The sequence below is a fragment of the Parasteatoda tepidariorum genome, chromosome 6, assembly GCF_982258835.1.
Source record: "Parasteatoda tepidariorum strain Cologne lab strain chromosome 6, Ptep-v5.0, whole genome shotgun sequence".
Taxonomy (NCBI): Eukaryota; Metazoa; Arthropoda; class Arachnida; order Araneae; family Theridiidae; genus Parasteatoda; species Parasteatoda tepidariorum.
The window spans coordinates 13,365,226-13,377,377 of record NC_141760.1 but is presented as its reverse complement, the minus strand read 5'-3'; the positions used below and the strand labels follow the sequence as shown (position 1 = coordinate 13,377,377).

The 12,152-nt window shown below is 30.3% G+C and overlaps 1 long non-coding RNA gene across 1 annotated transcript; it reads right to left on the bottom strand.

Moving 5' to 3' along the window:
• Positions 1-8,281: 8,281 nt before the first annotated feature.
• Positions 8,282-11,905, bottom strand: LOC147807555 (uncharacterized). The gene is made up of 3 exons (XR_015434517.1): positions 11,776-11,905; positions 9,164-9,313; positions 8,282-8,372 (listed from the first exon to the last, which is right to left on the bottom strand). It is a non-coding gene; the product is annotated as an uncharacterized LOC147807555 (long non-coding RNA).
• Between the last annotated feature and the right edge of the window lie 247 nt (positions 11,906-12,152).

Sequence of the window (12,152 nt, the reverse complement as noted above, 5' to 3'; positions counted from 1 at the left end):
CTAGCACTAAATGCAGAAACAATTCTAGTTTTTACGATGATATCTCTTACTGTTTTTCCAAGTGTGATACCTTGATCACACGGCGTACAATCCAATAGTTCAGCTGTTGCCAGACTCCATTTCATGTGAACGCTATTGACAACACGTGTGATCATTTCACACGTATTTTCTGTTAAATCACGTGATAAAGGAAACAACGTTTTTAGACCACACATGCTCTCAATACCGTAGTTACGATGTGAAAATAGATCTGATAGGAATTGAACAATCAAATTCAAGTGTACATAAATAAAACTTTGATTTTTTCAGTATTTAGTACAAAATTCGTTTTTGCTGTAATCGTCCATATCCTCCAACAACTATTAAATCAAATTTGAAAGAATTTTCCCACCACTACACATAACTAATTAAAGAGGTAGATAAAATGTCAAAAAGAATTACTATTTTCCAATCCCTGATTTCGCCATTTCAAGACTACAAGACGAATTTGAAATTGAGGAGTGGTGCACAAATTGAAATGTAGCCATAATGGTGATAAGAGAAATTTATTATTAATGAAAAACTCAAGAATTAGTGCAAAATTCACTGAAAGCTTACAAATCTTCACCCAAACTGTTCCAGTGATACAGAAAACTAAATACCTTGACCTGCCATTAAATAACTTTGCATTAACTTTGCACATGGAATGACCCTATAAAAGACATCTCAAAAACCTAGGGATCGCTCAAAGCCATAAAATCATCACAGGAAAGCACTCAATTAGGCTACTTCACCTGAAGAAAATATTTTATGTCAAAATCATAAGACCGATAGCCACTTAAGCTTCACTTAAAACCGCGAAAACTTTAAAAAGGGGTGGCAAAAATGGCTCTTAGAAATTTTAAAAGTATTAGTTTCACTTTAATTCTTAGTAAAAACAATTTTTTTTAAATTCCAGTCTTCAAATTTTTCATACATATAGCTATAACTAAAAGGTTAACGGTGTAAAGATTTTATAAAATTTTATTTTTATTGAATGAAGACTTTATTTTTCTTTGGTCAACTTATCTCAAAAATTCCTGATAGTTTAACGGTCTATTATTTAAGGAAAACGAATCCACCCAGTTGCTTGTTTTGAATGTATACGAGGAGCTCCTCGTGTGTTGAAGGAGAAGAAACGTATTGCAACCGAACCACCACCGCTTCAAGCAACTAAAAGGCTCCACGAGGCGTTCACAACACATATAAACCAGTATTGGTAACTTCATTTCGTGTTCATAGACTTCATTTTTTAAGTATTTATTGCTTAAGGCATATGGTGTTTTGCCAAAAACAGTGAATACTCAAGTTCCAGTCACCAAGAATCACATTTCACAGGCAATATCATGAGTACAAAGCATATATGGCAACGTTACTTTTAAAAAGTAACGAGTAAAAGTACAAGTATTTTTAAAAAAAGTATCGAGTAAAAAGTTCTTATTTTAAAGAGTAACGAGTAAAAAGTACAAGTAAAAGTACAAGTACTAAACAAAAAAAGTAACGATTTAAAAGTACATTTCTAGGAAATCGAAAATTCAAAGTAACCTAAAATTTTATTGAATAATATTCTTATGTTCTTTAATGTTTTTGAAAAATTGTTGTTATTTATTTAATTATTTTTAATTTTGAAAGTTATGGACATTAAACCATTTTTTAATTCGGAAGAATATTATAATATAATTTTATAATATAATCGTATAATATAATTTTTAAATCAAATATAATTTTAATATCAAACTTTTTATGGATTTGCACGAAAAAGAAATTTTATCTAAAATTTGAAAACTGCTTCAAAGAAAAGAAATAAACTGATTAAATATTTACGAGTAAGCGAGTTCCTCTAACTTTTAAACATCGTTAGCGCGACTTATAGTACACAATTATAATTAATAAACCTCAATATAGTTGATTAATGAGAAACGAATATCAAAATTTACGGAAACGACAGATCTTTATTCTTTCCCTAGTCTTATTAACTATTCCCTAGTTTATATTAACTTAAAGATAGTCTTTTTTTATTTAAATAAAAATTTATATTTGCTAATTCAAAATAAATATTTGTTGATTTATATAAATAAAAAAAAGATAAAAGTGGTAGAAATCATATTATTACGGAATAAAATCTAATTCGAATGTTACAAAGCTCCTTCAATAGTGAACATTTAAAATACCCAGAAGCCGAACCAGAAATCAAAATTATCTGTTTACATATAAAAAGGAGCTTAGATTTATGTTAATTTTAGAACTATAAATTTTTTTTTTCAAATTTTGTTTTTATTTTCGGAAACTTTTTTTTAAAAATAAATTACCTTGTTCGACAAATTTGATAAACATTATAACTTATATTTGAAAATAAATTTAAAAAAAATGTATTCATATACAGGAGACCCCTATAAATCTAATAAACTACAAATTATAGTTTGTTTTTGAATATAATTTTTTTTTCTTAAAAAATATTTCATACTGCCAATTTTTGGATTTGTAATAACGATGTGCTATACTAAATCCACTCATAATCAAAAATTATGAACGAAAGTTTTATTTCAAAATTTTGTGATATGAATAACTAATACGCTTACGTAGTAATATATATGTTACGTTTAATATAATTCCAAAAAAATATTTTGTTGTTAAATAAAAAAAATTATAATATTTTAGATTTGTTTTTATAATTTAATACTTTAACCTCAAAAAATTTAAAACTTGTGCCAAAATTTTTTGTAATAGTAATATTAAATTAGTTGTTTAAATTATTTAAAAAAGCATCCAATGCGCACACATTGTTAACAAAATTTTTAATTAACATATTTAAATGAATGAAAAATGTTTCAAATAAATATAAAATGTTATTTTGTAAATAGAAAATGATTAGATATTAAAATTTATATGAAATCTAAAATTTTTATGAACATTTGGACATTAACATTTTTCAGAAAGCTTACCGAGTTATAGAAAAAAGTAACGATTTCATTCGACATTTCCGTTACAAATACTTGTACTTTTTTCCTAAAAAAGTAACGAAAGTACAAGTAAAAGTACTAAATTTAAAAAGTAACGAAGTACAAGTAAAAGTACGTACTTTTTACTTGTACCGGTGGTACAAGTAACGAAAGTAAAAGTACTGCTATATATGGTACAGAGTATCCCGAAGCAATATCTTGAGGTAGAAGTACCCAATAAATTAATGAAAACACAATTAGTTCATCATTTCAAGATAATTGGATCAGCAGTGTAAGATCAACTTGGCACTCCATTTTTGACCACGGAAAATAGGGAAATTGAATCAAAGTTTCTGTGATTACTTGCAAACGGCACAAGAAAAAGGTTAGTGAGGAAAATGTGGCATTTCAAATTTGAGTTTGAACAAAACAAAACAAAAATCGAAACATTTAATGTAACTTATTAAATTTGACTTTCAAAGTCTGAAAGATAATGATTGACGGGCATCTTTTGGAGCTCTTTGCTGTTTTCCACTTACAGTTCACTTATTATGCAGTATGAGTGGTTGGATAATGTACAGTAAATGGACAGAATTTAGGAATTCAATGAATGATTGGATTTTGTGATCATTTGAAGTGTCCATGAGTGATGAGAAAGACAGAGACCCAAGACCAAACAGTGTTCGAAGTGTGTGATTCTAAAAGCGTGCATAGGAGGATGATGTCCATATCGGCAGGAGCACCGCATTTACATTTTGTCATCTGTTGTAAGACTGAATCGGAATGACTTAACTTATGACGGATATGCTCTGGTACGAAGTCGAGAAAATGGGACGTTTTGATTTCTGCAGGAGAGAGGTAGTCGATGCTCTTTATTTATATGGGACATACGTGGAAAGTGTGCATAGTATTTCCTGCTCGCTAATGCAGATTGTCTGTCTCTACTGTTGATAGAGTTGTTTGATCACTCGAAGGGTCACTACAGAGGATCAAAATTGTGATGGCATGCCTTCGGATCATCCTCAGGGATGTTTCCCAGACCGTCGCCTATAGCCCATTGTGCAGCTCTAGAGCGACGTAAATGAACTACAACAACTCTCGAAGGGTGTCTCTTGGAGTAAATTTGTTTTAAATTCCTTTTTTAACTATCGCCGCTTTGGCCAACTTTCAAAATCTGGTAAAATGAACAAGCTTTAGAATTCATGAAAGATACTGATAACTAATCTTTGTGATACTTCACTTTTATTTTAGCGCTAACTCATTACAATAATTTTTTCAAAGGGGTACTATTTACAACACAGCCAAAAGTCAGTAGAGTAGGAATTAGATTTTCCACTCTGTAAGGAACCTGACATATTTTTATTACTGTTTTTGAACAAAAAATAAGCAGGGTAGCTAGCGCATTCAAGTTCGAAATTTTATGGGTCTTTCTCATTGCATGCGATTGACGCTTCACCAATCACCGTCGATGGAAAATGAGAACCTGATTGTTGAAATAAATTCTCAGGTGTAAAACTCACCAATCATGTTCTCCTACCTTCGGGGCGGCGATTAGTGGTGCTTGAATTTTATGCAGTGTGAACGGATACTTATGGAGCCAGTTGCCTTCGTACGATAATGAGCAGAATTCGATAAAAATGTATCTGATGATCAACAATGGAAGCAGTATTTTTGCCCAACAGTGAATTGATCGTAAAACACGTTTCTCTGTAGATAATCTAAATCAAGCATCACTGGCTGTTTGTTGTAGTTCATTTACGTCGCACTAGAACTGCACAATGGGCCATTGGCGACGGTCTGGTGAAACATCCCTGAGGATGATCCGAAGACATGCCATCACGATTTTAATCTTCTGCAGAGGGGATGCAAGCATCACTGGCAGTGGTCATTGAGTGGGTATGTGGCCACTTTGATCAACCTGTGAAGGAACCAAGAGTGAGTGGTATTTGTCTTCGTTAAACTGTTTTACTGTAAAGAGCTCGAGCAGGTCACCGGGCTACCAAAGAGGAGGAGTCATCCCCTTTCCAGAGGATTAAAATTGTGATTTCATATCTTTGGATCATCTCAGGAATATTTCCCAGACCGCGACCAATAGCTCATTGCGCAACTCTAACGCTACGAAACTAAAGTACTACTACTACTTAAAGACATATTAGTTACGTGATATAATTTTCCTTTTTTATAAATAAAAAAATATTGATATTTTTTTTTCTTTAAAATGCCAATTAGCAGATCTTTTAATGAACTATTTAGTATTTTTAAACACATTCAAACGTTCTGCCCGTCTTTCCCTATGAGAGGTCTGAAGAGATTAAAAGAGTAAGTAACATGATATTTCAGCTTCAAATTTAATGCAGTTGCAGTTACTTATAAGTAATTTAACTTCTCATTTCATTCACAACTCTTTGCTCAACAGTATTTGTCAGAAAGATAACAAATCTAATATCGACTGGCTCTCACCAGTGAAGTAGGGTTACCTATCTGATAAGAGATATCTTGTGATCATTTTTCCTGATACGATAAAAGGGGATTTAGTACGGGGGGGGGGGAGAAAATGAAGCTCTTTCCAAATCAGTCAAAAGAATGCTATTTCTTAAGTTAAGTTAAATAGTATTCTGTAATTTAATTCTGCCTTTAAAGTCAAAGATATATACATAAATTAATATATAAAAAATAAATTTTCAAAAACTGCAGTTTTAAAATGGATGAAAAAGGAAAAGATACTTTTGTTTTTGTCAGACCAAAAATTTTTAAGACGCATCATCTTTGACACAACTTAAGACGCATCACTTTTGAAACATTTTGAGACGCATCACTTTTGAAAGACATGGGGGAGATTTTCGGAGTTTATAGAAGTTTAAGACAAAAGTAATGCACCCTAAGTCTTTCGATTTTAATATTTAAAACGAAATAGTAAATTCTAATCGTTGATAATATGATGATAAATTTTGTTTCTAGTGATCAGAAAGTGATTGAAAATTGTTATGTGACCTGGTAAATAGCTTCGTCTAAAATTTTAGTGCTCTAGCTAATCTTGAAAGGGCCATTAGCGATATCGAAATAATTCCCTTGTTGTAATCATAAAACGAAGAATGTATTTTCATCTAGTATAAAGGGATTCAGTTAAAATTCAAATCCATGCTTTATCTCAGTATTTCCTAAGGTATGTGCCACGGGACCTCGGAGTGCAGGGGACTGAGGAGTTATTACAATGTATCAATGCTTCATATTTGTATTATGACTTTAATTAAACATGACTATATTAATACTAAATTAATCTGATGCTAATTAGAGAGAAAAAGATTGAATGTAAAATCATGATCAATAGCAAGACAGCCCAAAGACAACTTTTTAACCCACTGGCGGTCTAGCAAGTGAGAAAAATTAGGGTAACGTTTCTCTCCAATTCACCATTTCCTTATCTAATAACATGGAAAAACCGGTTTTACTGTGCGGAGAAGATTACAGGTTAAAACACGTCTTTTTACTTGCAGAACCGTCAGTGGGTTAAAAAGAGTTCCAAGCAACCCTATATGTAACAATGGTTCTCCAGTTCTTAACATTTAGGATTCTCTCTCAACTGCATCCATCCATCCTCTTCTTCTTTGTCCTAGTAGCTTTGCCAAGACGAACATTTTTACAGGGTTTATATCGTTTATTTTGAAAACATGCGCAGCAGAGTTACGTGTGAGTCTGTAAAGCATATATAAATTTCTGTATTGTCCCTTATGAAAAAATCGAGGTATAAATGATGTATAAACAAGGTATATTTTAAAGGTATAAAGGAGGTTGTTATTTAAAGACGTCGTTGAGGTTGAAAAGGGTGCAAATGAATACCTCAAAACCAACCTCAAATATACCTTAATATATACCTCCAGAGGTATATATGTTTCAACTTGAGGTGTTAAATTTTACATCTGGGGAGAGGTAGATATTTACTACTTTAAAGTGTTTCATTTTCAACCTTAGGTTATTAATTATCAGCTTGAAGTATATTTATTTACACTTGTGGAAGTATTTATTCAACAACCTAAAGTGTGTCATTTTACACTTCAGGTTATTATAAATCAACCTCAGGTGTATTTTGTTCCACTTCAGGTAATTATTTTTCAACCTCAGGTATCTAATTTTATGCTTGTAGAGATATATATTTTTCAACGTATGGTGTGTCATTTTACACTTCAGGTTATTTCAAATCAACCTCAGGTGTATTTTGTTCGACCTTAGGTTATTACTTATCAGCTTGAAATATATTTTTTTACACTTGTGGAAGTATTTATTCAACAACCTAAGGTGTGTCATTTTACACTTCAGGTTATTATAAATCAACCTCAGGTGTATGTTGTTCGACCTCAGGTAATTATTTTTCAACCTCAGGTATCTAATTTTATGCTTGTAGAGGTATATATTTTTCAACCTGAGGCATGTCATTTTACTCTTCAGGTTATTTCAAATCTACCTCAGGTGTAATTTTTGATAGTTGGAAAGGTGATTTTTTACTAACGTAAGGTGTATTATTTTTCACCTCAAATATAGGTTTTTATGCTTGTAAAGGAAATTTTTTTAATCAAACTAAAATATGCCATTTTTCCCTTCAGGTTATATTTTTTTATGCTAATGCTGGTAATTAAATATAATTAAAATGTTTCTCGTTAGACTGCTAATTTTTAACCTAAAATATATATCTTTTCACTTGTAGAGGTATTTATCACTCTGATGGAGTTTTTAATGTTACACATTAGGTGGTAATTACTTATTAACTTTTTACGGTCTGTCTTAATTTTCACTGCTAATCCTGATGCTAAGAAACTATTTTCTAAACACATAGGCGGAATACGGATGAATCTTTCTTTCGAAAGAATTTTCGACTGATTTCCATGTATTGTGTGAAGAAAAGTAAAATGCAATGCAAAGAATATATCTTCCTTTAATTTTGAAATACAACCCATTGGAATGTATTCTTCCTCACACAATTCAAAATAGGAATTTTCACTTAACGCCTTTAATTTATAGTTTGTGAACCTTGTGCTAATTTGCAATTAAATAGTTCATAAAATTTATTAATCTTAAATTAACATGTAGAGTTGAATAATGTTAAGTATGCTGACTCATAAACCTTAAAAGAACATTTCAAATGTTTCTGTAATTTTAATAATTTCAATTAAACTATCGTGAAAAGAGGATACATTTGTTTCAGAAAAATGTGGGAACTCATTTATATAGAACAGATGTTAAAGGCGCTAATTTTTTGTAAAAGCGAAATAACAGCAAATTTAAATAATTTAGCCAGCTTACAAATAAAAACTTTTATTAACAAAAAAAAATTAATTTTTCGTTCAAGATATCAAAATTCTTGACAATTACTCTGCTTCTTCTGCAAGTTTGCTGTGCTTACGTTATTTGGAGCATTGGAACCTATAAATAAAAAATTTGAATTAGCGAGAGTCATATTTACATTGATAATGACAAATTTTAAAAGATTAGAATAATATTTTAAAGCTTATTTCGTTGCATAAATCACCTTTTATTATTATTTCTATTCAATTTTGAATAAATAAATGGTTTCTTTAGTAACAGCAGATGAATAAGAATAATAATAATGACCTGCAAAACTCTCCTCCCAGTATATTTCAATTCTTTACTTTGACTGTTTAAACATATCACTTAAAAAAGCTAATTTTTCTATAAGATGCATATAAAAACTGCTGTAGAAATAACACGCTTATTGAAATTCTTAATTTTCTAATAATTCAACCGACCATTTTTAATTATGGATTGTTATGCTGATATTTAAATTTTTTTCTCAGCAAATTTTGAATAAATTCAATTACACTGGCCTGCTTGTTTAAATTTTTAGTCCAATTTCGCAAAAGAAATTGTACTAAAACCAATTCTCAATGCTGCTGATTCCGAAAATAATTGTCTATCACGTAAGGTTTTTAAAAACAAAAGGTCATTTTCAACCTTTTATTTAATGTGATCAAGAATCAATCATCTTTTAATAAAAGAATGTAGAACATCAATGTTTTGTGTTTTTCATGCCCCATCGAAATAAAAGCAACATTAAGTTTATATGTTTACTTGCCTGAGAGAATAATTTAAGATAATGCTATAAAATAATGTTTTCAAAAATCAAAGATCATGCAAACTTTATCAGTAATTTTTTAGGTGAAAAGATTTCATTGAATTAAGGGAGAATAATTTACTTGTCTTTTTTCTTTTTGGTGTATATTTAGAGTTACTCCCAGGGGAAGGCTCTCCAGTTACTAGTCTCCACTTCCTCCTAGCTGCAGAGCACGTATTATTGACAGCCTTATTCAAACCTTGAAATTCTGGATGCCATTTACGGAGCAGCTCTGTAAAAGTTGCATGTTCAAGTTGAGTAAAATCAAGTTACATAAAAGTTGCATAGCAAGTTTCATTTGGAAATTTTCAGATGAGATTTTTTTTTAAGAAATTGAAGGAAATTGAAATATATATTTATATAACTTTGATAAGTTACTAATGTTGACAACAAAAATCCAGAGTCAATAATACTTTTAAACTTTTTTAACTACAATATAAGGAGATTAAGTATAGGTTCACCAAAATGATTTTAATATTTAATTGAAATAATAAAATTATTTTTTTGGAATAGCTGTCTCAGTAAATTTGTTTTATACAATATTCTTTGTGGATTAAAGATAAAAACTATTTTATTAGAGCACACTATTTATACGAAAAGTTTTCATGTTCTTTTAGTCTCTTTACGAGTCTTCACGAGTCTTATTAAAAATAAATTGAAAATCATTCCAAAATATTAAACTGCATCATGTTGATCTAGAATAATATTCAAGATTTTGCCTTATCGGACTAAAAACTAAAATAAAACTAAACACAGTGGCGCGACAGCCCATAGAGGGCCAAGGTCTACTGTGCCCATTTCAGTTTTCTTGACCTTGGGCTCTGGGATGCAGGAGCAGATGTTCCGGTTAGGTGGTCAGCCGAACGCGGAACCCCCAGTGTTTAGTTCCCAAGCATGCTCGGTACTCATTTATCGATCCACTGAAGGGATGAAAGGCTGAGTCAACCTTGCCCGGCCCAAGGATCGAACTCAGGACCTGTGGCACGGAAGAGCGGGGCGTTGCCTTAGTGGACTAAACGGACAAAAAGTTTGAATTTTGCATGAGAATTTTTTAAGTGGATGCCAGTTTTCCTTCACCTATAGTTGCCTTTTTGCTAACTAACTTCAGATATTATTTAATAGGTGATACACATACAAATACTTTTAAGATACTCAACTAAACCAAGCTTATGTATAAAAGGGCAAGTAAACTTAAACTAGGCTGCATTAATTTCTTCGTAAAAATTTTAGTAACTTGTACTTGTCAGAATTCAATATGCTGTTGCTGGAATTATTATGGTGTTATTGAAGAAATGATTTCTGGTGAAAAGATGCGTTCTCTTAATCTTAATTTTAATGTTGAACTAAGCCATATTACACAAGTAACTAATTCTGGCAACTTTAACTTAATACCTGTGACAAATATATCTTCTGTTTGTATTTCCATCCAGTGCGATGACACTAGAAAAATTTATTTTGCTAATGTGGTGAACAATCTAGAATTAGAATAACTTTTTCTCTCTAGAGGCAATGTATATGTAAGTTCAGTAATCCCCGCTTATATATAATGTAATCGCTGTTAATATCAATCACTTATTATTACCGAAATTATTCGGTTCTGATTTTTTTTTCATTGATATTATAGTTTTCTCTGATCCTTACATAATTTAATGTTATTAGAATTTAATTTTCAAAATTCTTTATTTATTAGCGTTATATTTTTATTTACTCTGCACATTTAAAAATAAAAAAAATTCTTTTCTTTCTCTGCGATAATGTTAGAATTTCCAATTTCTCATCATTTCTGGAGTTTAAAAACAAAATATTTTTCAGATTATGAAAATTTATGAAGTTTGCTTTATTAATTTGTGAGGGGGGTTAAAAAATTAGTTCACTAAAATTAGCTTGAATCTTATCATATCATATTACATATATTTTTATTAAAAAAAATTTCAGATTTTATTAGGAATTCTCATATATTTTTTTTATGAAATTTGTTGATTTGATATGGTAAACTTGTTTCCTACCTTAGAATCACCTGTTAATAGTAAACATTAATTTAAAAAAATGAATAATTACTTCGAAAAACAGGATTGTTTTTTTTCTTCATGTTTGTAAATATATATTTTTATGAAAATGCAACTTTTGAAGAAATATTAAAATTTTTGTGTGATGTATTTACCCTGATTGCAATTTTTATTGTATATGTTTATTTTATTAGTTAAATATGTATGTTAGAGTTTTGTTGAAGGCAACAAATATGCATTTCGTTCCTTACAATAGTATTGTTTATTTGTTTTATTACCTGCAATATATAAAAACTGTTAACTTTCAATTTTCAGTGATTTATTTATAAGAGAAATTATGAACTTTTTACTCAATCAGCTTGCATACTGCTACGTTAAAAAATATACATTTAAGCAAAACAAAGAGAATAGTTATATTTGAATAAATTACAAACAATAAAATATACTGTGCGTAACCTGCTGTAACGATTCTCCAGTAACGTTACCCTAAACAGCGACGAGAAATATTTAGATTGATCTGTCTTATTGCTAAGCCTACAACAATAGCCTCAAAGAATATCCTCCGACTTAAATAATGTAAGATCAGGACGCGTCTTTAAAACAAAAATAATGAAATTTAAGTTTGAAAATTGAGGCATATTTGATTAAAGATGACAAAGCTAAATTAATAAATGTCAAGCACACTTACCGAATTTTAAAGAAACTTTCGATTGCAAACACACACGCCATTTGCCGGCTAGCACGGAACTCTGGGAAGTGAGCTAGTTGATATGAAGTGCACTTTAAACAACCTTAAAACAACATTAGGTATAAATAAAATGACTTCATACATCTCAATAAAGACCTCACTTTCTTTAGTTGAAAAAAATTATATTTTTTATACCTCGTACATACCTCTTTTGTTACAAGTGTAAAAAAAACAACCTGGTGAACCTTAAAAACTGCCTCATGAGTCTGGTTGATATGAAGTGAATTTAAAACAACCTCAAAATAAGCTTAGGTATAAATAAAATGACTTCATATACCTCAATAAATATCTCACTCTTTTTAGTTGAAATAAGGTAA